Source organism: Achroia grisella, unplaced genomic scaffold (genome assembly GCF_030625045.1).
Source record: "Achroia grisella isolate CSIRO2021 unplaced genomic scaffold, CSIRO_AGI_Agris_v1 utg782, whole genome shotgun sequence".
Classification (NCBI taxonomy): domain Eukaryota; kingdom Metazoa; phylum Arthropoda; class Insecta; order Lepidoptera; family Pyralidae; genus Achroia; species Achroia grisella.
The window spans coordinates 3,653,828-3,679,508 of record NW_026713022.1 but is presented as its reverse complement, the minus strand read 5'-3'; the positions used below and the strand labels follow the sequence as shown (position 1 = coordinate 3,679,508).

The 25,681-nt window shown below is 31.9% G+C and overlaps 1 protein-coding gene across 2 annotated transcripts in view; it reads right to left on the bottom strand.

Moving 5' to 3' along the window:
- LOC131851412 (uncharacterized) overlaps positions 1 to 25,681 on the bottom strand; it is a 169,057-nt gene that overhangs the window by 82,543 nt on the left and 60,833 nt on the right. The window lies entirely within an intron of this gene.

Here is a 25,681-nt window from a genome sequence, read left to right as displayed (position 1 = left end):
TAGTCAAAAGAAGGTTTTCAATTTGATGGTATATATTCTTCTAATATGCCACTAGATATTTTTACAAAAGTATTTATTATCTAAAGATATTCCGGAAAGCTTGTGTTTCACAAAAGTATTTACTTTCTAATGACAGCTGGAGGGGATTGTTAGTAATGAAGATTGGTGGCCTATTTGTAAGCAGTATCTTATCAGGTCGATCACGATTTCCCAGAGATATGTGGTTAAATGGGAAATTGGCTAAAGGACTTGAAATCATTATCATCCTTTAATTTTCTTTTTGGTGCCGCGTCATCAGCCTAAGAAACATCACCATTCCATCATCTTACACAAAAAAAGTTTAATGATATTATACGTATTTATGTGCGTAACAAAAAAAACTAATAAAACCCTCGACGTTTTTATGAGTTAAGTGGAGATTCTTGTACGTACTACATTTAACTGGGGGCCGTTCAAGATATTATGCCATTACGAAAATTACAAGGTCCGTTACACACGGAGAAATTTATATATTTATACACCACTAGCTGTACCCGTGATTTCGTCCGTGTAAAGTAGTGACCTTGACCAAATAATGAAAAAATATTTAATTCCATACGACTCAGTCAATAGCCTAAAAATTAGTTTCAGGCTTTTAGCTTTAAAAATGATGATACCTCCATACAACTTTGCATCTTTTATTTCAACCGCTTAAAACCCCTTTTTCGCATTAAAAAGTAGCCTATGTCCTTTCTCAGGGTCGAGACTATCTGCATACCTAATTTCATTCAGATGAGATGAAGCGAACGTAGTTACCACATCGCATCCCCATCACGTCATCGTACTCCGGAGGTACTAAGGTATCATGCCTCATTTATAATATTACTGCCACATCTTTTCGTTCAACCGAAACAAGTTAGTTTACAACTAAATTCGAAGTCAGTAAAAATACCATCTCTATAAATACAGCTATAATAAGATGAAAAAAATCAACAGCTAATTACAGCTAAGAGAAATTTATATATAAATTTCTATTTGAAGCAACTGAAGTCGTATAAAAAAATTAAAATCGTAGAAATCTTTGGTCTCGCTTCCCTTGTAATGGCGTAATAGGAATTTATGCATAAAAATATATAAAATAAAGTTTATTTTTAGAATTTGTGATTATTATTATTATTACTGGCCATAATTTAGATTATGCTTATGTACTTATTTATTTATTTTATTTATATTCTACTCTACATATCCTCTTCATTAAAAATAATGGAGTACCTAGCTGTTAGGAAATGTTTAGTCAGTTTATTATAGGTTACTAGCTACTCGCCCCGGGTTCGCACGGGTGTACATGTATTATACATAGAAACGTTCCTCTTGAAGTACTCTATCTATTAAAAAACCGCTCCAAAATCCATTGCGTAGTTTTAAAGATTTAAGCAGACATAGGGACGGACAGACAGCGACAGCGACTTTATTTTATACTATGTAATGATTCTTTTATTATAGCATATAGAACAGAAAATAAACGATACAGAATTTATGGAATCATTTGACAGGATTTATTTTATTAAAACTTTAATCACAAACAATTATATTTCATTAAAAAAAATCATTATGATTATCTATTGCGGAACATCGAGGTATAGGAAGGGATAGGAAATTAAAAAGCGAAAATTATTTAAACCTCCAACGACAATCCAATCCAGTCCAATGACCTCCAATATATACAAATAAATAAAATTGAAGTGTATGTCTGTAATTTCAAATTAACAGCTTTTCACTACCTATATATAGTAAAAAATTTATGAAAATAGAGAGATGCTTGTAGACGTTTATTATAGCAGAGCGCGTTGACAGAAGTGATATAAAACAAAATGTATATAAAGAACATTATATTGTAAATATGGATAAATGAATATAAAAACTGCCAGTGACTCTCATTGTACGTCTAACATATATACTATATATAATACTATAATATGTAACTAATAAATAAATAATATATATTCAGTACAGTTTAGTTTAGTTACGGTACATGTATCAAAAATTTTCTCTAAAAACGGTTGGAGCGATTTTTACGAGACCTTCACTCGCTGATAGCTAATGTTATATGGAGTCAATTAAGCTACTTTTATTTTAGACATTTCATTTGATTTAATAAAATAACGTTGAATTAACTTGCGGACGAAGTCGCGAGTAACAGCTTGTTATTAATATAATAGTAATACTATCACACAAGGAAACTTCCTTTAGAAACTTCGAGCATGGCTCTGTCCACTGCTTGTTGGGGGACTTAAAGTTAAGTACAATATAGTTAAGCATATAACTTGCGTGGTATTAGCAACAAGATGTTAAGTTGAATCTTCTATGCAAAGTTAATAGAACTTATTAATTAAATATAACATGTCTTTCAAATGCACTAACAGTGGCTTAGTGCTGTAATACCCCGACTTATACGCGACTTGATCTCAAAGGTCGTGAAATCGAATATGACGATGTTAAATTATATAATAATATTAAGTTTTCATTTGTCCCTAGACTGATAGCTTTAATCGATGAAAACTGTTATGGAAACATCTATGTTTTTTATACATGTAAGTAACATTATGTATGTTAAAAGAAATGATAAGTATGTCTGTCTGCTGTGCAGTAACAATTTCATGTGATCAAATCCTAGACTATTAGCGGCGAAATAAAAGGTATTAGAGTATAACTAACTAAAAAATATATAAAAATGTTAGCACTGAATTTTCATTATCTCCTCCATAGATTTTCATAAGGAAATTCGTATATCTTCTATGCACATATATCAGTTACATATTTGCTTACATGCTAAGCAGAGCATGGGTTATAATTAGATATAAATATATTCATTTATGAATACATAAATATGTATATACATATTATATATAGTAAATACCCTGATCAAACACTCATACTTACGAATACAAATGTTTATATCGTGCCAGGAATCGAATTCCCAACCATTGGAAGCTACGCTTTCTGTTTAACAACTACACTAGAGGCCATAGGTTTAGTGATAAAAACTTATGACGTACATAAGTTGCAAAAAAATGTCTCATATAAAGCCCATGACTTTAACTTAATAATAAAGAAGATTAAAATACTGGATTTCATTTAAACTTTCCATACTAACTAAAATTATATTGGACGCTAAATATTTAAGGTTAATTTCGCGGTCGACTCGGGAACTGTTAACGGGAACTGGAAATACTAATTGTGAGTTTGAATGGCTCGGGTTTGACATTTGTTTCAACCCATTTGTATTTTAAGACAACCCTTTCGAATTCCTTTGCTTTGTCTGTGGAGAGAAGAAAATGTAACGACTTGTAATATCAATAAGGCATAATTATTTAATTATTAATATAGTTAAATTATTCATTCATGGAGCATTCAATCACTTGCCAGCTTTAAAGCCACTGTCAAATCTCATTTTCTTTCCCTTTAATTAATTTCTTAGTATTCTCATAACTAATCTTCCTTCATTCTTTCCAAATGTATGTGCACTATTAAGTATATGTATGTGTATGTAGAAATGTATTAATATGTATATATATTTATATTTATGTATATTTGAGTCATATACATTTATTTTTATTTATTACGTGCGCCACCTACCCTGTTCTTATTTTTATTTCTCTATCCACCTAAAGGTAGTCTGGAAGAGATTGCTTAGCGATAAGACCGCCTTTTGTATCAATGTATATTTTATATTTTAATTGTTTTTTTTTTATTTTGTTCTGTAATTGGTGCAATAAAGAGTATAAATAAATAAAATAAATAGTTAAATGATATGAATGAGTATGAGGAGTATACTCAGATATGACGGCCGATAAGGATCAGCGGAAGAGGATGACATGCAGCGCGCAGCCCAAATAATGGGATAAAGGGAAGGGGTCTTATCATGAACAATGGTCATGAGCTGAATAGACCACGGCCAGTACAACCTAGTTGAAACTTCGAGAGAGGTAAATACCTTTATTTACCATAAAATTATTCGTGCTTAAATCCGTTTAATTATATTAATAAAGTATACTAAACGCGAAATTTTATAAGGCATGCCATTTTAGCAGTGTTTTTTTAAAGACACATACATAGATATTTTTTTTTATTATTATTGGGTTTGCGCTTGATCTTACTTCATCTGGTAGAAATAAGATCTAGGATCTAGGGCTTACTTATAAAGAATCTATTCATCATTGACTTGACGAAACGGAATTATGTTTCTACGGAACATAAAATCTTAAATAGTAAAACCGTATGTATCTTTAAATAAAATAAATCCAAAGCCTTATGCCCGTTTTTCATGTATAAGAAATACATAACAGAAATGGCTCGTTTGAACCAGTACGATAGGTAAAATTTTAATCACTAGAGGGTGCTGTATAAAGTCATGTTTATTACGTAGAAAAAGAAGACCCTAAATGAATAAACAGCGTGTAATATTAGAATAAAGTGAATATATTGGTTCATTGTAAATTACATTATATGTAAATAGTAATTGTATATCTTTTCGTAGACATTCCAAATTCGAATGTCAGGTGAAAGTGACACGTGTCACCTCATATCTCAGTAACTCCTTGAGATGAACTTCGACCGGGGCTAAAGACTGAATTGTTTATTTATAGACTTACCGATTATCCAACTCGAATAAACAATAGACACAACAATATGTCCGAACAAAACCTCAATAACAAAAAATAAGATGCGTATTATATACATATATAGCAAAGAACTGTTAATGTTCGCATATATTAAATTAAGTTGGCAGTTGACATGTACACATATGTACATATATATACACACAACTACTCCAACATAGTAAAATCATAATTAAAAGTTGTAGGTAACTAAAAATCATAATATATATGCAGTTGAAGTGGATGTAAGATGTATACCAAATTCGGCTGGATAGAGAGAGAGAAACATAAACGGTGAAGATGAGTGTTGACGTATTTCAAAAAGAGGCCTCATACCTACACCTGGATCACAAGTCCCGGGAATTGCTCGGAGATTTCCTCTCTGTTACTATAGTTACTATAGTCCCGGCTCCCGTACAGTGAATGCAAGAAATGCTGAGAAATTCGTCTCTTATGTACACGGTTATTCTGGAACCATCGTGGTCAATTCTAGGAAAATTTAAATCGATGCACTGGTTTTCAGTCTCATCTTTTCATCTTTCACTGGTGCTCTGCCAGCAGATACCATTAGCACAAGGAACTTTCCATTACCATTAACAAAACTAACAACCGTCCTGATGAGTGCCAAACCGTATCGTGCGTGGGTGATATGAAACTCAGTGCTCTGGTTTTGCGATTTTTTTTTTAATTTTATGTTTTTATAAATGTTAAGTTAGATAAATAACCTTGGACAATTAACACAGCGCCATCTAGTCCCATGGTAAGCAGAGCTTGTGTTATGAGTAGGCTTACTACACGGCTGATATAAATATTTAGATATTTTTTTGTAAATACAGACATAATATACATAGAAAACACTCGGACAATCATACTCATGAATACAAATGTTTCAATTGCACCGTTCGAGGAATTGAACCCGCGACCATCGGTAGTAAAGCGGTATACTAAACCGCTAGACCACCGCGGTCGTCATAAGTACGATACTTTTCTGCATAAGACGACGTTTTATTCTGTTGAATTCTAACATCAGCATCAAGCCTACTCACGTTGGCCTAGATAAAACTCGACAGTTTTCAACCGCTAATGAAAGCTATTGACCTAAAATAGACTGCCATTCTATCTTTTCACATTTTTATGCGAATAAATTGTTTAATAATTAAAAATTATACTGAATAAAAAAATAAGTTTTAAAACGTAAAACACGGCAACTGAATATCCCGTTCAGCATTAAACAAATATTCTCGTCTCAATAGAACAAAAAGCAATGGAATAGAGACGAAGAAATAAATGGAAGTTTGCAGACATACGTCAAAATTGTTATTTGGCCATTCCATATACGTAGAAAATATACTGATAGAATAACAAATACTCACGAATACAAATATTTGTATCATGTGAGGAATCGAACCAGTGATAATCGGAAGTGAAGCGACGTTAAACTGTTAGACAACCGAGGCCGTTAATAATATTTTTATAAATTAGATGATCAGTTAACACGATAGAATGTTTCTAAATATAGTTTCTAAACTACTACTAGTTAGTACCGCGCCGGTTACTAACTTCTCAGTTTGCCTTATGGTTGACTGGTAGAGAACGCCCTTAGTTAAGTTTGTTATATGCACATTTATACATTGTACTAGCTGTTCCCGGGACTTCGTCCGTGTGGTTTTTAACTTTATCTTTATAAAATAACCCATTTTTTCTAAAATAAAAGTAGCCTAAGTTACTACATATCACCTACCTGTCAAAAAAAGTCCCGTCAAAATCGGTCCTGCCATTTCAGAGATTAACCGGAACAAACAGACAAACAGACAGACAAAAATTGTAAAAAATGTTATTTTGCACCGTATTTATATGCATGTAGTAAAAAATAGTTATTTCAATATTACAAACAGACACTTCAATATTATTTATATGTATAGATTTGTGTATTCAAGTTTAAAATAAAGAAATTATCTTTACATACTATAAAACAAAGCTACCGCCCATGTATGTTCGCTTAGGTATATCTTTTAAATTGCGGAACAGATTTTAATGCAGCTTCCAGCAATAAATAGCGTGATTTAAAAGGAAGGTTTATATATATAATACATGTGTTAAAGTATAGAATATGCCGAAAAATTCAAAGATTTGTATTCAATTCATACAAAGTCGAGACGTGACGACTAGAGACGCTAGTTTTTTATAAAAAAAAATCATATATTCGCCATTTCTTACTGTGCGAGCTATAAGTTATCATTTGCGAAAGTAATAAATAGAGTACACATGCTCTGAAACTCATTATATACAACAAATATTATACACATGCTGGTATCACACGTGCGTGGAGTTTATTTTGTTAGATATTATCTGTCGAGTCATCTTTTTATACATTTTCCATTAGCTTTTGCGAGGTTTTGCTATTTTTGTGATTACTTCACTGTTCTGTAGTGGTAGTATTGTTGAACATAAACTTGACTTGAATCCAACTTAGATTGAACCGAATCTACTACCCACGGTGTCTATCGAAATACTTCAGTTTGTTCACGATGTCTTAATCACCAGGCGATCAGAAATATAAACTGATACACATTTTTTTTTGCTTCGCTTAGATTCGAACACACGACCTTTATAATTTAAGTCGAAGTAGTAACCACTAAGACACTACGACAAAATGTGACGCTATGTGATAATATATATTCTTTATTGCACTTTTAAATACAGTTCTAAACTTAAACATATACAGAGTGAGCAATATTTTATAATAATGTATATACATTATTATAAAATATTTACATAGTATAAAATAAAGTCGCTTCCGATGTCTGTTCGTTTAGATCTTTTAAACAGTGCAACGGATTTTAATGCAGTTTTTAGCAGTAGTTAGAGTAATTCAAGAGAAAGGTTTATATGTATAATACATGTGCATCCATGTGAACCCGGGGCTGGTAGCTAGCATCATTACATAGTATGAAATAAAGTCTCTGTATGCTGAAATCTTTAAAACTACGCAACGGATTTTGAAGCGGTTTTTTTAATAGAGTATTTCAAGAGGAAGGTTTATATGTACACCCGGGCAAAGCCGGAGGGAGTAGCTAATTATATAAATATAATAAAATATATTGACAAAAAAATAACAGTATTGAAATAATATTATATGCACATACATGAGCGTCATAATTGCGAACCTTTATGGAGAAAATATTGCATATACAAAAAATTACCGACAATTTTAAGAAAATTTTCATTGATGAAAAATTATTATATTATATACAGAAAACAGCGTATAAATAAGGAACTCTGATACTATTTGTAAATACGGCAAACGGATTGATTTATAAAATATACACACAAAAAGGTAAATAGGTAAAATAAGTGAAGTAATAAACATAAAATGTTAAAGAAGATGATTTGAGTAAAATTGCGTTATATTTTTGTAGAAAAAAATCTACTACTTTCTGTGCGAGGTATAAGTCCTCATTTGCGAAAGTAATATTATATGTAGAGAGAGTACACACGTGCTGAAACTCGTTATTTTCAGCAAATATTATACATACTCGTACCTCACATGCGTGCACTTTCTTTTTAATACATTATTATCACACAGCGTCACATTTTCTCATAGGGGCCTAGTGGTTTATTACTCCGACTTAGATTATAAAGGTCGTGAGTTTAAATTCAAATCTAGCCGATATAAAAAAACTTAAAAAAATAATATTATATTTCTGATCGTCTGATGATTGAAACACCGTGAATTGATCGAAGTATTTCGAGATACGTCGTAGGTTAGATTCGGTTCCGGTCAAGTTGGATTCATGTCAAGTTTAGTTTAACAGGACTTCGACCACAAAAGCTAGAATACATATAAAATTTCGTCAAAATCGGTCAGACCGTTTCGGAAATATATGGCAATTAGCAGTGTGACACGAGAGTTATATATATGTATATATATATGCTGGTACCTTACCTCACGTGTCTGCAGTTTATATTTGTTATACGTTCTCTCGTCCCGTCATATTTTAATTTTTTCCATCAGCGCTCGCATTTTCGACGCTATTTTCTGTATATATATTATGCCTAAAATTTTTGGCAGGTGGCCCACTGTGAAAAGGTGCAACTGATGGAAAAATATAATGATATCAAACAGGTATATCTTGCCTATTATATGTGCTTGTAAGAAGTACAAAGTATATATGTTTACATAGTATAAAATAAAGTCGCTCCCGCTGTTTGTTCACTTTTAAACTACGCAACGGATTTTAGTGTAGTTTTTTGTTATTTATTTTGTTTTTTGTTATAGGGTATTTGACATGTGCATCCCTGTGAAGTCGGGGCGAGTACCTAGTTTATAAAATTACTTGAGTTATTTACTAATTATATCATTTACATAACTTAATTATACAACTATAACCTAAAATTAAAAAGCTTAAAAAATATAATACAATAACTAAAATATATTGTTAAAAGTTAAAAAGTACTATATATTATAAAAGTACCTAGTTACATATAATTTGTTATCGTCAAGTAGTCTGAATTGAAACATTGCATGTACATTTTAAACGTCATTAGATTCTGTTTAATTATAATTTATAAGTAAATCGTACTAATATTATATTATAAATGCGTATGTATTTCCGTCTGTCTAATGTTACCTTAACACACTAAAAAATTAATGATGATGGATTGTATAACGATCTCGTACACAGGCTATTCTTCTATCTCAAAAAAAAAGTACGTGATAGCGGGTGTATCTATATCTCATAAGATACATATCTAACTAATATAAATCATAACATAACAAATAGTAGTAATGAAATTTTGACACTCAATCATTTAATATAAATAAGAGATATATAAAATAGAATTTCATAAGAAAAATCAAGGATAAATACGAAATTCCATTTATTAAAACGCTCGCGTACTCCATATAATGGCGTTCCGTCATTCCTTTTAGCTCGCGAAATAATTCACAGATCTGTTTATTTCGTTTTCAATTCATTTCTATATTCTTCTCTATTTAGGGCGACGTGGCACAGTGGTTTAATACCGCTAAATACACTAAAATGGCGTGAGTTCAATTCTGAATAAATCATAAAGTTTTTTTTTGGTGGCTTATAATGGAATGATGCACCCGTCTGTGCTAACGGTTTACGCTGGCAGGGCATCAATGGAAGATGATAAGATGAGCATGAGGTCAGGTCTGTTAGCCCATCGTGACAAGCTCACCAGAAATTTGTAACGATGGTTTCCAGGGGGAACCGCGTGAAGGTCAAATTGACATTGCCTATCATGGCAAATTGACCAGGAATTTATCTTGATGGTTTCCAGGGGGAACCCGGGATGGTTTCTCCTACCTAATCTGACCTCTTGATCATCCCATCATCCTCCACTGGTGCCCCGCTAGTTTATACCATTAGAGCAGGCGCGCGCAGATGCCTCATGATTGCCCATTTGGGATGACAATCTTAAAGATATGTCTCCTTATCAATTTTGGAGTAAATTTGTCATTCCCGTTATGTGGTGCGCTGTGACGCACAGTGGGCAATCTTCCAGATTATCCAGACATAACAAATGATACCCGGAATAGAATTAACGGTGCGCTCGGAACTTCCTATAATATTTACTTACCCAACTTGTGTGGTTGAGTAGGCAGGAGGAAGGAATTATTACTAATAACAGACCCAATGGTCTAGCGATTTAACATATCGTCTTACTTCCAATGGCCGCGGGTTCGATTCCTCGCACGGTGCAAATAATGCACGGTATAATAAAAAATAATTATTATATAGCATACAGGTAAAATATCTAAATTGTATTGGTCGATTAGATTGAATGAGGAGAATTACTAAGGAATCAGTCTATATAGGTTATTTTATTTTTTATTTATAAACTCTTTATATACAAGAAGTTTTTGTGTTTACCACAACATCGACGGTTGTAACTACCCAGTCTAGGCTAGCATTCCTGGTAGCAAACATTTGTATTCGTGAGTATGATTGCTTATATCGGTTTGAGTATTGTTTATTTACATTAAAAAAAAAATCTCAGGACAATTTACACAGCGCCATCTAGATCCAAGTTAAGCTAGCTAAAGCTTGTGTTATAGGTTCTAGACAACTGATATAAATACATGGATGCATTTTTTTTTTTGTAAATAAATACATATTATACATAGAAAACACCCAGACCGATACAAACAATCATACTCATCAATACAAATGTCTGTACCGTGCGAGGAATCTAACCTGCAACCATGGATAGTAAAGCGGTATGCTAAACCACTAGACCACCGACAGTCAAACACTGTCAAACATGACATGTAAACAAATCTTATGTATCTGTTTAAAAAAAATGTATTTAAGTATCTATTCCTATCATTTATCTGGTACCAGTAACATAAGGTCTGCTTATCTCGTCACTAGATGCCGTTTTATGAATTGTCCTGGGTTATTATTATTAGTAACGGGGCTAGCAATTTTCCGTCATATCCTGAGGAATTCGACAGTGTGGGCTTACCGACCTAAGCTCATGTTCATCGTATCATCTTCGGTTAACACCCTCTTTCCCTACCACCCGCCAGCATATACAGTAAGTGTAGGTGGGCGCAGAAATATCATCCATTTAAACACTTGTGGGGTTTGGCGACGATGCTTCATGGACGACTTACCTGAAATAAAAAGAAAACATTCAATGTAATTTATACTTAAGAATTATTTCTTAAAAATTACTTTCGTGAGAAAATATTTAAATATAAGTTAAACGTCAAAAGTTGCTTGGAGGGTCCATCGTGTGGGCAGAAAGGGAAATTCGTAGCAGTCCCTGGGACTTGTGATCCAGGTAAAGTACATACGAGTACGTTGTACGTCTACAGTCAACTTCACCGTTCGTGTTTCTCTCCCTGCCCAGCTAAATCTGGTAGGATCCTGCTATTGCGGCGTTAGATATACGTTCTGGGATAGAACCCATTGCAGTTTTAGATGGTCCAAGATCTTTTAAAACATTGACGACCTCGGTGGTCTAGCGGTCTAGCTCACCGCTTTACGTCCGATGGTCGCGGGTTCGATTCCTCACACGGCACAAACATTTGTATTCATGAGTATGATTGTTTGTTCCGATCTGGGTGTTTTCTATGTATAATATGTATGTATTTACGAAAAAAAATCTAGGTATATCAGTTGTCTAGTACCCATAACACAAGCTTTAGCTTAACTTGGGTCTAGATGGCGCTGTGTGAATTGTCCTGAGATTATTATTATTATTGCAAATTAACTGCATATAAACTACTCACATAGGCATTTTTTGTTAATTCGTTTATTAGTTCGTAATATTTATTTTTTATTGCATAATTTTTAGGTATATTTGTTTCCCGTAGTACATATACAGTACAGTATTACACGTATGTACAGTACATATAATTTACATAAATATTAGAAATTTAATGAAATATTATGTAAACAACTTATAAGTATTAAAATCTTCTTAAATAGTATTAATTTTAAAGGAAAACACAAATAGGCTGACAACAATACATCCATTGAGATAAGTCGTGCCCACTAATGACTTCGACTTAAAATATATTACGTCGTTATGCGGTCTGCTTACCATTTTCATAGACAATAGAAACTCGTTTAACTACTGGCTTTTAATTAATGTAATCAATCAAAATAAGTTATTAAAAAAATAAATCTTTTATATAAAATTCTCGTATCTCGTGTCACAAATACGCGAATTTTATATATATGATGAGATGTAGAGAATTTCACCTTATTTCTCATATATCACGAATATATTAAATAACTTTATTCATAAGTATATGATACATCATATAATATACTTACGTACTTTGATCAAATGTAAAGCTTTTATCTTAATTAAAACATATTGCCATTAAGCGAAATATATTATGTTTCTCGTTATACGATGAAGTTGTGTCACGGTGTAATTTATGAGTTCATAATTATTATATAGCAAACAGGTAAAATATCTAAATTGTATTAGTCGATTAGATTGAATGAGGAGAATTACAAAGGAATCAGTCTATATAGGTTATTTTATTTTTTATTTATAAACTCTTTATATACAAGAAGTTTTTGTGTTTACCACAACATCGACGGTTGTAACTACCCAGTCTAGGCTAGTAGTTCTGGTGTTACCTCTACTCTGCTCTGATCAGGAAGGCAATTTTTTTAATCACCCAACAAATTGTTCATTTTAAGAATTCTTTTAATATTTGGACTTTGTTGATTCTATGCTATTTTGTAGTTTGTATTATGCAAAACGTTTAAAATATATAATAATATAGCTAAGTTTCTTGCCTTGGTAGACGATAAAAAAGAATAAGCAACAGTGCTTATATTGAGTGTATTTGAATAAAGATTATTTCTGTAGCATTCTATAACATGCCGTTTGAAGGCGGAGTTGGCTTTGACCCAAATACTCACACAAACATTGTCGCTTAATATCTTCAATCGTTTATTATGACGTTATGTTTCATTCTAGCACTTTATTAAGGATGAATGATGAAGAGTAATTTTATTTATTTACCAGCTTTACCCGCGACTACGTCCGCGTGGAATTTAGTTTTATTTTTCTAAAATAAAAATAGCCTCAGTTACTCCTTGTTACATCAGTTACCTATCAATAAAAGTCCCGTCAAAATCGGTACAGCCATTTTAGAGATTGGAACAAACAGACAGATAAAATTGTAAAAATGTTATATTGGTGTATGTACCGTATTTATATTCATATGCATGTAGTAAAAAACGGTTATTTCAATATTACAAACGGACACTCCAATTTTATTTATATGTATAGATTACTGTTAGTATATCATAAGATGTATCTTAGACTATAATGGATTGCTTATGTATTAAAAATAAAAATCATAATAATATTTGTTTCATTTTAATATACTCGATACATAATATGTATATTTTTCCAAATAACTGTACCTACAACACAGCAACACTGACCTCGATCAGAAATCACTTTTTCAAATTTTCATTGGCAAGGGACGGTTCGAGAAAAAAATGTTAAGTGTTTGTTCGTTCATATGAAAAATATACGCATATCTACGTATACCTAACGATATATATGTATATCCGTCACGTTTACCTTCATAAATCATGTGAGGAAACCGAACTTTTTTCATTCCGGGAAGTGAGCCCCCAGAGCCGAATGTCTTGTAACTATTGTAGGAGAAACTGCTATGAAGTTATTTTATTCCGTAGACCCATTTTTATGGATTAGGACATAGGATATGGGTTGTTAGATGTGCCGTAACACAACTGAAGTCACTTGAAAATGAAGTATGGTTATTGCAAGTACGTTATACGGAGTCCGGAAAAATCGTTATATCTACTTTTTTTTAGATAGATTTTAGATAGATACTTTGGTTTTAAAAATAATAAAAAAAAAAAATAAAAATAATAATAATAAAAAAGATTTTATTTTTTATTTTTTATTTCTTTAATTTGCACTAACTTCTGAAACGATTTTGATATAATTTTATATATATATTCACTTTGGTTTTAGAATATGTTTATAATATATAAAATGTTAAGGGTGATTCACAGCTTTTTTATTTTATGTTTTCGAATATATTTTTTATTTTTTTATTTTATATTAAAAATTTATTCAGTTTCAGATCTATCAGCATATTTTTTATAACATTTTATAATTTATATGGCAAAACAGGTTTGCCGGGACCCCTAAAAATAATAGTAAGACTGGCTTCCCGCGTAATCGACAATTATTTGTTTATTATTCGGCATTAAAAATACAAATTACATTCCATACAGTGTCCTATTTTTATCACCAACCCCTATTTTTTAATAGCGGTTTTAATTTATATGGCAAAACAAGGTTTGTCGGGTCAGCTAGCAGATATATAGAAAAATTCTTTATTCAGCAATTACAGACAGATAATTTTTTTAAATCTTAGCAATATTATAAATGTTTGTGAGATTGTGATATTTGTTACTCTTTTATGTAAAGATATATAAATATATTCTAATAAACCGGGCATACAAATGAGTATGTGACAAATTGTATTTTATCATATAACCACAAGCAAAGTCAGTAAACAGTCTAACGTATTATGTCTCAAGTGTGTCAAAAATATAGAGTAATATCTACATTAATTTCCAATTTATTTGTCTTTTTAATGTATTAATTCAATTTATATTAACCAAATAAACAGTTGCAAACAAAGCAAGAAGTCGTGTATACAAAGTTGCTTGACACCAAACTCATGGAAAGATAAAGGTATCACGCACAACTTTGTACAAAGTCACCCTAAGTCGATAAATCGTTGCTTATTCGGGTTAGTAGTTAATTAAAGCGTCCATAGAAAAAATACTCAATTTCTACCAAAATAAATAATAATAATAGTAATCTCAGGACAATTCACGGACCGCCATCTAGAACCAAGGTAAACTAACTAAAGAATGTGTTATGGGTAATAGATAATTCATACAAATAAATATATATATATATATATACGAGAATTTTATATATAAGATAAATGCGAAAGTTTCTAAGTATGGATGAAGAGATGGATGGATGATTGTTACTCTTTCAAGCAAAACTTCTGATCGAATTGTGATGATTTTTATAGCATTATATCTTCTACACCAGAATAACACATATGCTAAAATTTCATGCAGGTTAAACCGCGGGCACAGCTAGTATAATATAAGTGTACGACCCCCCTTATTCCCGGTTTGTACATAGCTGTCTTTGTTACCTTACCGTGTTTGCTATAAAGTACATAAATAGAGTCTGGCCACGACACGGAGGAAGTGGGTGCCTCAAAGCAATTACAATGTTATGCCACGATTCCCTGCTTTGCATTGTTGGCGAACTATCGAACGAGATCCTAATTAATTCCTTTACTCACAGTATTGCTTATAATTGAATTTCTCTATAGATTATTTTGAGTTTGCATCGGTTATTTATATTGATACTAGCAGTTGCTATATGATAGAGATATTGAGTGGATTACATATATAGTAGTAAATATAATTTACTTCGTTCCGATTGCAGTTGCACGTTACATACAAAACTGTTACTTAGCAACAATACTTATTTTAAATGTGATGGATTATACTTTTTCTACTTCAAATTCAAATTCAAATTCAAATTAAAAAATCATTTATTCATGTAGGACATTTTAGCCACTTATGAACGTCAAATTTTTACATTATAATTTTATTTTTTTCCCAACCGTCCAGTTCGGTATATAGATCCAATTGAGAAGAACTGGCAAGAAACTCAATTGAATTACTTTTTTTTTTTTAAAGCCAGTTTATTTACAATGTATATTTATATAGGTGTCTATGTCTAACATTAAATGAAAATTCAGTGCATGAACAACTATTGCCATGCACACTCGTCATTCAAGTAATCGTTTAGTGAGTAATAGGCTTTGCTCAGTAAATATGATTTAACAGATGTTTTGAATTTATTTAAGGGTAATTCCAACGTATCCTTTGGTATCTTATTGTAAATTTTTATACCTATTCCCATAAAAGACCTATTAACTTTTTCTAAACGATACTTGGGGACAGCAAGTTTGTCTTTAAATCTTGTATTAATATTATGAATATTGCTGTTTTTTGGAAATAAGTCAAGATTTTTATGAACATATAGGATATTTGAATATATAAATTGAGAAGCAACGGTGAGAATATTTGCCTCTTTGAATTTCTCTCTTAATGAGTCACGACTCTTCATACAGTAGATCGCTCGAACGGCACGTTTTTGTAATATGAATATATTTTTAATATCTGCCGCTTTTCCCCATAGTAATATTCCATAAGAAAGTAAACTATGAAAATAACTAAAATAGACTAATCTAGCAGTATCAGTATCGGTGTACTGTCTAACCTTACGCACGGCAAAAGCTGCTGAACTTAATTTCGCTGCAAGGCTTTGAATTTGTGCACCCATCAACCATCAATGTGCCTAATACGGTCCCTTAATTCATTACATTTAAGACATTCTACATCTCTACATTTAAATAACATACATAATATAAAACAATATACAGAAGAGTAAACAATAGAACTACTAGCAAAAAACATATCCAAAATTAAATCTGTTAAAATACTAATAATTTCTGTGGGATCTATACCGCCCTGATAGAGATATTGAGTGGATTACATATATAGTAGTAAATATAATTTATTTCGTTCCGATTGCAGTTGCACGTTACATACAAACTGTTACTTAGAAACAATACTTATTTTAAATGTGATGGATTATACTTTTTCTATTTCAATCAATGTGCCTAATACTATATAAACGCTATGACTTCGTCTGCAGAAGTGTAGATTATCTTACATGCAGAATAGATGACTTTATATAAATTATTAATTAAAAAAATCCCGCCAAAATAGGTCCAGCATGCAAATTCGGGAGACATACAAACAAACATGTTATTTTGGTGTATGTACCGTATTTATATTCATATGCAAGTAGTAAAAACGGTTGTTTCAATATTATAAACAGACACCAATTTTATTTATATGTATATTATAATAACCAGCTGAGTTAATGAGACAACAGTAATAATAATTCTTTATTGGAACTCAAACTTAACTTCAGTTAAACAAACCATTACAGGCGGGTGCATCGTTCCATTATCATCAATAAAAAAATCCTTAATAAAAAATAAGTTTTACATTTTGCGCGCCCACTTCAGCTATATATAAACAAACCATTACAGGCGGGTGCATCGTTCCATTATCATCAATAAAAAATCCTTAATAAAAAATAAGTTTTACATTTTGCGCGCCCACTTCAGCTATATATAAACAAACCATTACAGGCGGGTGCATCGTTCCATTATCATCAATAAAAAATCCTTAATAAAAAATAAGTTTTACATTTTGCGCGCCCAATAAAAAACTCCTTTATATAAAAAAATAAGTTTAACATATTGCGAGCCTCTAATGTATCCTTGGAGACACGGTATTTCTAGAAAATTCCGTTACGAGAAATCGAATCTTCATAGGGAAATGTCGCCAATTAAACTACTCGCGAATTGGATTAAATTACATTACATTACGTTTCATCAGAATTACAAAGTCAATTACGTTATGAGATAACTTAGCATTAATAAAATTGAGTATCTTAAGTTTCTGTTGCGATACCATGGAAACCAAATGTTCAAATTTTCATTAGCAGCTCTCGGGCTGAGTGAGAAGTTTTCAACTTCCGTACCGTTACCGTAGTTCCCTTAACCGTTACCTTTACTCACATATCTAAACGACTTACCTGAAAAATACAACCAAACTTTCACGGGTGTTTGCATTAATTTTATATATTTAAAAAACTGGCATTTCTTGTGCATTGTTCTTAGTTGAATCTGTATTGTAAATGTAGTGATTAAGAATGAATATTCAATAGTATTTGCACAAATTAAGTTTATTTGAAGTTTGTAGATGTATCTCCTTATCTTAGTCTTATTAGTTTGTTATTTGTATTATGAAATAAAACATATTTTATTTCTTTATAATATATTCCTTGGATTATGTACACGTAATAAAATATATTAATATTTTAATAGTTTATTTTACTAACGCGTAATTTTGAATTAAGTCAAGCAAGTGTTTAAATTATTTTTCGTATTAAAAAAAAAGCTTTAATTACATATTAGTATTTAATTACAATATTAGTACTTAAATTAAAATATTTTTAAAATCTATTTCACTTGTAGAGAACTAAATTCTTAGCTGATAATATAAATGCAGCTTTTTAAAGATGAAGTATTAAAAAAAGCGAAGAAATATTTTGAGTTTCTTGAACTTATATCATATCTGCTTTATAAATATTTGTTTCATTATTCACATAAGTTTAACTTGCTAATGTTATATTCACTATCCTATTTACAAAAAGGTTTATTTTGTGAGTTTGGATCTTCGGAGTAATCTCTAGTACTGCTGAATTTAGAAAATTATTTTAGTGTTTAATAGCTTACTTACCAGAGAAAACTAAATGGCTATATTACGCTATTACCAATAGGAGAGGAGATGCAATGAAGAATGTTGCAAAAAGTGGGAAAATATGAAACGAAGTTGCTTGGTCGACTATGATAAAATAAAGATTTTTAAACAAAGAAATAAAAATGTACAATGTTCAGTGAAACTGCGTCCACACAGACTTCCTCTTTACATCGGCTCTGTTCCGGCATATGGATTTAATGTAAAAACTCTTATATGAAGGCCCGGGCAACGACGCTACTGGGTAAATATTCACAAAGCAAAGCTAAGCGTCATTACTAAGGGATTTGTAGGGTTGCCGCTATTGTAATTTATTTTTAATTTTAACAATAATAATAATAGTAATAGGCAAGAAAGAATAACAAAACAAATTAATCAAATATTTCTATATTACGATCTCGGTGATCTAGCGGTTTAGCACGCTGCCTTACTTCCAATAATAATAATAATAATCTCAGGACAATTCACACAGCCCCATCTAGACCCAAGTTAAACTAAAGCTTGTGTTATGGGTAATAGATAACTGATACATATACATATATTTTTTTTGTAAATACATATATATTATACATAGAAAATACCCAGACTGATACAAACAATCATACTCATGAATACAAATGTTTGTGCCGTACGAGGAATCGAACGCGCGACCATCGGTCGTAAAGCGGTGTGCTAGACCGCTAGACCACCGAGGTCAGTGGTCGCGGGTTAAATTTCATGCATGTTAAAAATATGATATTGATGAGTATGATCGTTTTTATCCATCTGTATATTTTCTATATATGTTATGTATGGATTTTCCAAAATTTATCTATGTATTTATATCAGTTGTCTCGAACCCATAAGAAAAGCTTTACTTAGCTTGGCCTTATATGGCGCATTGTGATTGTCGTAATATGTATGTTATTATTGTTATTTACAGCGAAATGTGGGCTTATCAAATATTTTATTTTACACTGCTGAAAGGATGAGGAGATGAGAAGAAGGAAGAGAAAGCATTCTCTACCTTATTTGAAGTTTAAATTTCTGATAATATAGTATTCCATATGTAAGATGCAAACAAACATATAAAAAAACCTGTGTATAAAATAATATACATATAGGATTTTTATAACAAAACGTGATGTATATTTCATGTGGCAACCCTGATAGCTGGTTGAGCGCAAACTTTCGCTAACTTCCGCTCTACGACAGACAGACAACTTGTACAACGTTCAGTTGCTGCTAATGTGTTCGATATTACTGTACACTTGTACCGTAACTTACTACAAAAGCTATTATTTTCTACTGCACACAACTCTCTTGATATTCTAACTCATGGAATATAGTTTATAGAGACACTGTGTAGCAGTTTAGCATACCGCCTTCCAATGGTCCCGGGTTCGATTGTTCGCAAAATACAACCACCTGTATTCATGAGTATTATTGTTTGTATTAGTCTGCGTGTTTTTTTAATGGATGATATTGGATTGGTGCATACGCCTACGCTAACGGCATACGCTGGCGGGGCACCAGTAGAGGATGATGAGATGAGTATGAGGTCAGGTCAGTTAGCCCATGGTGCCAAATTCACCAGGAATTTAACATGATGGTTTTTGGGGAACCGTGTGAATATAAACCTAATTTATAACATTGCTAGCAGTAGAATTATTAATGCCTTCCCACTTGAATCTGGGTGTTTTGTATGTATTTATTTAAAAAATGTATTTCTATCACTTGCCCAGTACCCATAACAGAAGCTCTGGTTAGCTTGGGGCTGTGTGAATTGTCCAGAAATATTATTGTATTATATGTATTCATTTTTGAGATAAAAGTTAGCATATATGTGTCCTAGAGATATCTATCGTCACGTCAAATTTCATTCAAATTCGTCCAGCAGTAAAACGAAATAATCAGACAGACAGACATACTTTCACATTTATAATATTAGTACGTATATTTCTTTTGACTATTTTTGACAAATAATCAATCATACTTCTTGTTAAAGCTGTTATAAGAATTGGCATCGCCCTCTTGAGAATTGAGCTAAAATTGAATATAATGTAATGCTTCTAAAAGAAGTTAGAAAAATAGAAAGAGTTTTCACAATTTCTGACAAAAAATATATTGTTCTAAGACGGGCATGAATAAGTAAGGACAATAATTTCTAATGTATAATTATTTGCAAAAATGCCGTGTTAAAAAAAAAATGTTACACAGATTCATAAAAAAAATATTTTGTTCGTAGTTAATGCTTTATTATGTGCATTTTTTTTTAATTAGAATATTTGCGAAGTTTTGTCTATTTGAGAAAAAATTGATTTAGCATTAAATCTTAAAAATGGAATGAATGTAGTCTAATTTTGACACTACATACATAGTATTAAACACAGATAACATAATATTACATAGCACAGATAAATTAGTAAGCAATAAGAGTTACGTTCTTTATTACCTGTATTATTTAAATTTGGAACCAATGCTTCTAACCAAAATTTAAAACAAAAGTCGACGCAAATACATCTTTAAAATGTTTAGATTTAAATAAACATAGACCAATAAAAAGTCCTGTCAAAGGATATAGACATAAAATAAAAGCTTATTAATTGTCAGTCGCAGCTGTCTTACAGATCCAATTACGTTTTATTGTCAATTTTCTTGTGGAGCCCTAGACGGTGTATCTGGTTAATGAAATTTACACGCAACCGTACTACTGGCGGAGTAGAAATATGAATAGCTATTTAAAAATAAAAACATGATGAATTATAAATATCACGACTAATCCCATATATAATAGAATAAGTGAGGCTATAAAAATGGTAATAAAATATATACACGACTAATATACCAGTTGGTGTAGTTAGAAGTAAAAAGTTTCTCTATGCTCTCATAGAGCCGTTTTTCACATTTATTTGTTTTAGTTTCGTTTACAAAAAAACTAATAATATTTTTTGCAACGTTTAAAGTATTTTTATACTTTACCATCAGCTTGTTTAACATTATACAGACCTTACTTACCTATGTATGATGTTAAACAAACCGATGGTAAGTTGTAACCGTCGCCTATATACTGCGAGCATCACGTTATCATATGACCTTTGGTATACTCCTGCTGCGTTGCCATTCCTGAGGAATACGCGGTAATTTCCTTACCATACCTTCTGCCATTCAACCAATTTTAGAAAAATAAAGTTAAATTCCACGCGGACAGAGTCGCGGGAACAGCTAGTTACATATAAGACCTGTTTACAAGTCTAAAGTCTTTATAAAGAAGCTGATATCAAAAACCAATTTCCCAGCTCGACATCAGAGTGACATGAAGGTTGTCTGTGGTAAACACACTTTGTTCTAGTTATAGGTTTGAAGTCTTTATAAGGCAGACTACCAGATGACCTAAATATACTTGACTAAATAATCTATTGTTATAAATCTAGTTGTCATACTATTACAAAGAGCTTTCCTCGATAAATGGGCTATCCAATACTAAAATAAACTTTAATAATCATATTGGATCTACATATCAATCAAAACAAAATATCTTTATTCATGTACGTCTATTACAGAGTCTTATGATATGTCAAATCTACCGTCAGTTTGGAGTGCTTTCGAGCCAAGAAGAACAGACAAGAAGCTCAGCTCTTTTTTTTTAAATGAGTTTGTATATGATTTTAGAAATACAGATTCATTGTTAAATTCAATTTGGGAGAATAGAGTGACCGCCAGCATATGATATTATAATAATCTAACCGTCACTAGGACAGACTCCACAAGTAGTACTCGTTCACGAGCATGACGGATATTGATCCAATAACGGAGATTACACCGAACATCCAAACTGACAAAGTTTACCTCTTTATAATATTCTTTAGATTACAAGTCTAACTATTCTACTTTACTAGCTACTCGCCTTGTCGTCGCCTGTGTGTACATGTATTATACATATATATATAAACCTTCCTCTGAAATCAGTCTATCTATTAAAAAAAAGTTTTAAAGATTTAAGCATATGTAAGGGACGGACAGACAGCGACAGCGACTTTGTTTTATAGTATGTAATTATTATATATTTTTTTAATTTGAAAAAGTTTTCCTACGTTAATTATACCTGTGCAAAGCCGGGGCCAGTCGCTAGTTTATAAATAGAAGCAGCTAAGTCCTAAAGTTAGAGTTAAGCACTCGACAGAGCCCGACGCATTGGGTCGGAACGAAATATCATTAATTATAGCGGTGTCCACATTGTACGGACAGGACCACGTTGGGTTGTCCACCCACCGTTAGGACAATAAGCGATCATCAACCCTTAACTTGGGGTTGAAACATTGAATTTTTTATAAAACATTTCAGATTTTTGTCATTGGCTATTGTATTCAAAAGAACAGTTTTTAATGAAGATATTCAGTAGATTAATAGCAGTTAATGCGTTTTTTTTTACTTTTAGATTTATTTAATTGCATTTGCATGTGTGAGACCAAAAGTATGCCCGGGTCGATGCTCCCTCAAATATGGAGTGCAATGATGGCTGGCCCATCCGTCATACTCGTGAACGGGTGCTGCTTGTGGGGACTGGTCTGTTTGGGTTGCGAACACTGATTAGATTATTTGCTTTTGCAATAGTATATGCTAGTGGTCACTCTATTCTCCCAAGTTTGAATTCTAAAATTAAACTGTATTATTGTAAACATATATAATATTAATTTGAAAAGAATACGAGCTGAGTTTCTTGTCAGTTCTTCTCAACTCATCATTCCGAACTGACGGTAGACTTCACATATCATAAGAGTCTGTAATAGACCTACATGAATAAAGATACTTTGAATTTGAATGTTAAATTACTTCACCCTCGTGAAATTTGTAGCCTGTGTCTTATTCTGACGTATAATCTTTATTATAGCAAAGTTTAATTAAAATCCATTCAGTAGTTTTTGCGTAAAATAATAACAAACATCCATCCATCCATCCATCCACATTCACAAACCTCCGCGTTTATAATATCTAGATAATAGTAAAATTAACTTTAAAAAACTTGATTGAAATTGTCGTTACATTTCTAAAAATCACTATACTATACTATACTATTTGAATTCAATGCGGAAACCTGACCTGACCGCTTCTCGAAGCATCAAGTCTCTTCTTCTCGAAGCGTCACCTTCTATATCAGTGATTAAACTTGAACTTAAAATTTAAGTGTTAGTAATATGAATTAATAAACCAATTGCTAACAATGTACAATGTCAGGTTGACCTCCATGTGGTGCCCCTGAAAACCATCGTTGTAAGTTCCTGGTGAATTTGTCACGATGACTTGTGCTCATGCTCATCTTATCATCTTCCACTGGTGCCCTGCTAGTGTAAACCGTTAGCGCAGGCATTATTTCATTATCATTAATTAAAAAAAAAGAATATGCCATATGCAGATACGTACACACGCGTTAAACTTATAACGCAACTTTTTACATACGGGGTTGTAAATATGGGAAAGGTTATGTACTAGACATAGCAGTATATGTGTATTCTCTTTGCATTTTCCTTTGAAACAAAATTACAAAAAAAAGGGTGACAACCCTATTTTATTAACCGTTAAGAAAATGATACCGTTGCTGTTTAGATAAACTCTTATGAAGATCGAAATAAAAATATCATTTTATGCCTGCTACAGTCCCGTTTTATATTCCTAGACGAGAGTCATGATGTATTTTATTAAAGGGTAAGGAAAAATGCCTAGTGAGATGGGGTAGTAAACATTCGGTTTTGTGAATTGAGGTTATATTACAATATAACATTCTTTCTATTGTTAGTATTATGTAGAAAAGTGGACTTTACTATTTTTGCTATAAAAAAACACGTTTTATGTATTTGCTCTTATAAAACAAAAACTCATAAATAGTATCTACTTACTTATTTATTTTTTCAACTGTTTTTTTTATAAATATTGTAAGTTGATTTGGCGCCACTTTATTCAGGGACGTACAGTATTCTCGGGTATCAAGCAGTACCATCATTCCCACACTACCTGTGGTGTAGCGGTTTAGCACACGGCCTTACTCCGATGGTTGCAGGTTCAATTTCTCCCACGCTACATATATTTATTCATGGGTATGATTGTTTACCCGTCTGGGTGTTTTATATGTTTATTATGTATGTATTTACAAAACAAGTACCTATTTAATTATATCAGTTGTTTAGCACCCATAACACAAGCTTTGCTTACCTTGGGATTATAAATGTGTGAATATCCTGAGATATTATTATTATTGTATTATCCCACGGTATCCATGTTACATGATAAAATATTAGAATAAAAAAAGCATCCTGTCTGTGAGTGAAATTTAATCCAAATCTGTTCAGCCGTTAATGCCTGATTGAATGACAAACATATGTCGTAACGTACATCGTGTAGTGTACATATTATTAAGGTTTAAACAACTTTTTATATGCAATATAAGTAATGACATTCGCCCGGTGGTCTAGCGGTTTAACACACTGACTTACTTTCCGATAATAACACCTTCAATTCCCGTACAATACAAACATTTGTATTTATGATATTTGATGCTTGTATAAATTATGCTAATGGTCTGTTCTTTTATATATATATATGTATATGAAAAAAAGTATTAGATCCAATTTAACACTGTTTAGTATCTACAGCACAAACTATGCTTTATTTATGACTAGATGGCGTTGTGTGAATTGGCGTGGGTTATTTATTTAATTATATTAAAAGGAGATTTCGTATAAAACTCTGTTCGACTTTGAAAAAACCTGATAAATTTGATGTAAAGTTTGACGGCCTCGATGGTCCATAAGTTTAGCATACAGTCTAACTTCCGATGGTTGCGGGTTCGATTCCTCGTACGGTGCAAACATTTGTATTTATGAGTATAATTGTTTGGATCGGTCTGAGTGTTTTCTATATATATTATGTATGTATTTGCAAAAAATAAACATCTGTATTTATATCAGCTGTCTAGTACCAAGTATAACACAAACTCTGATTACCGTAGGACTAGATAGCGCTGTGTTAATTGTCCAGGGTTATTTATTAATTAATATTGACATTCATGGTTTCACTTATAAAAAA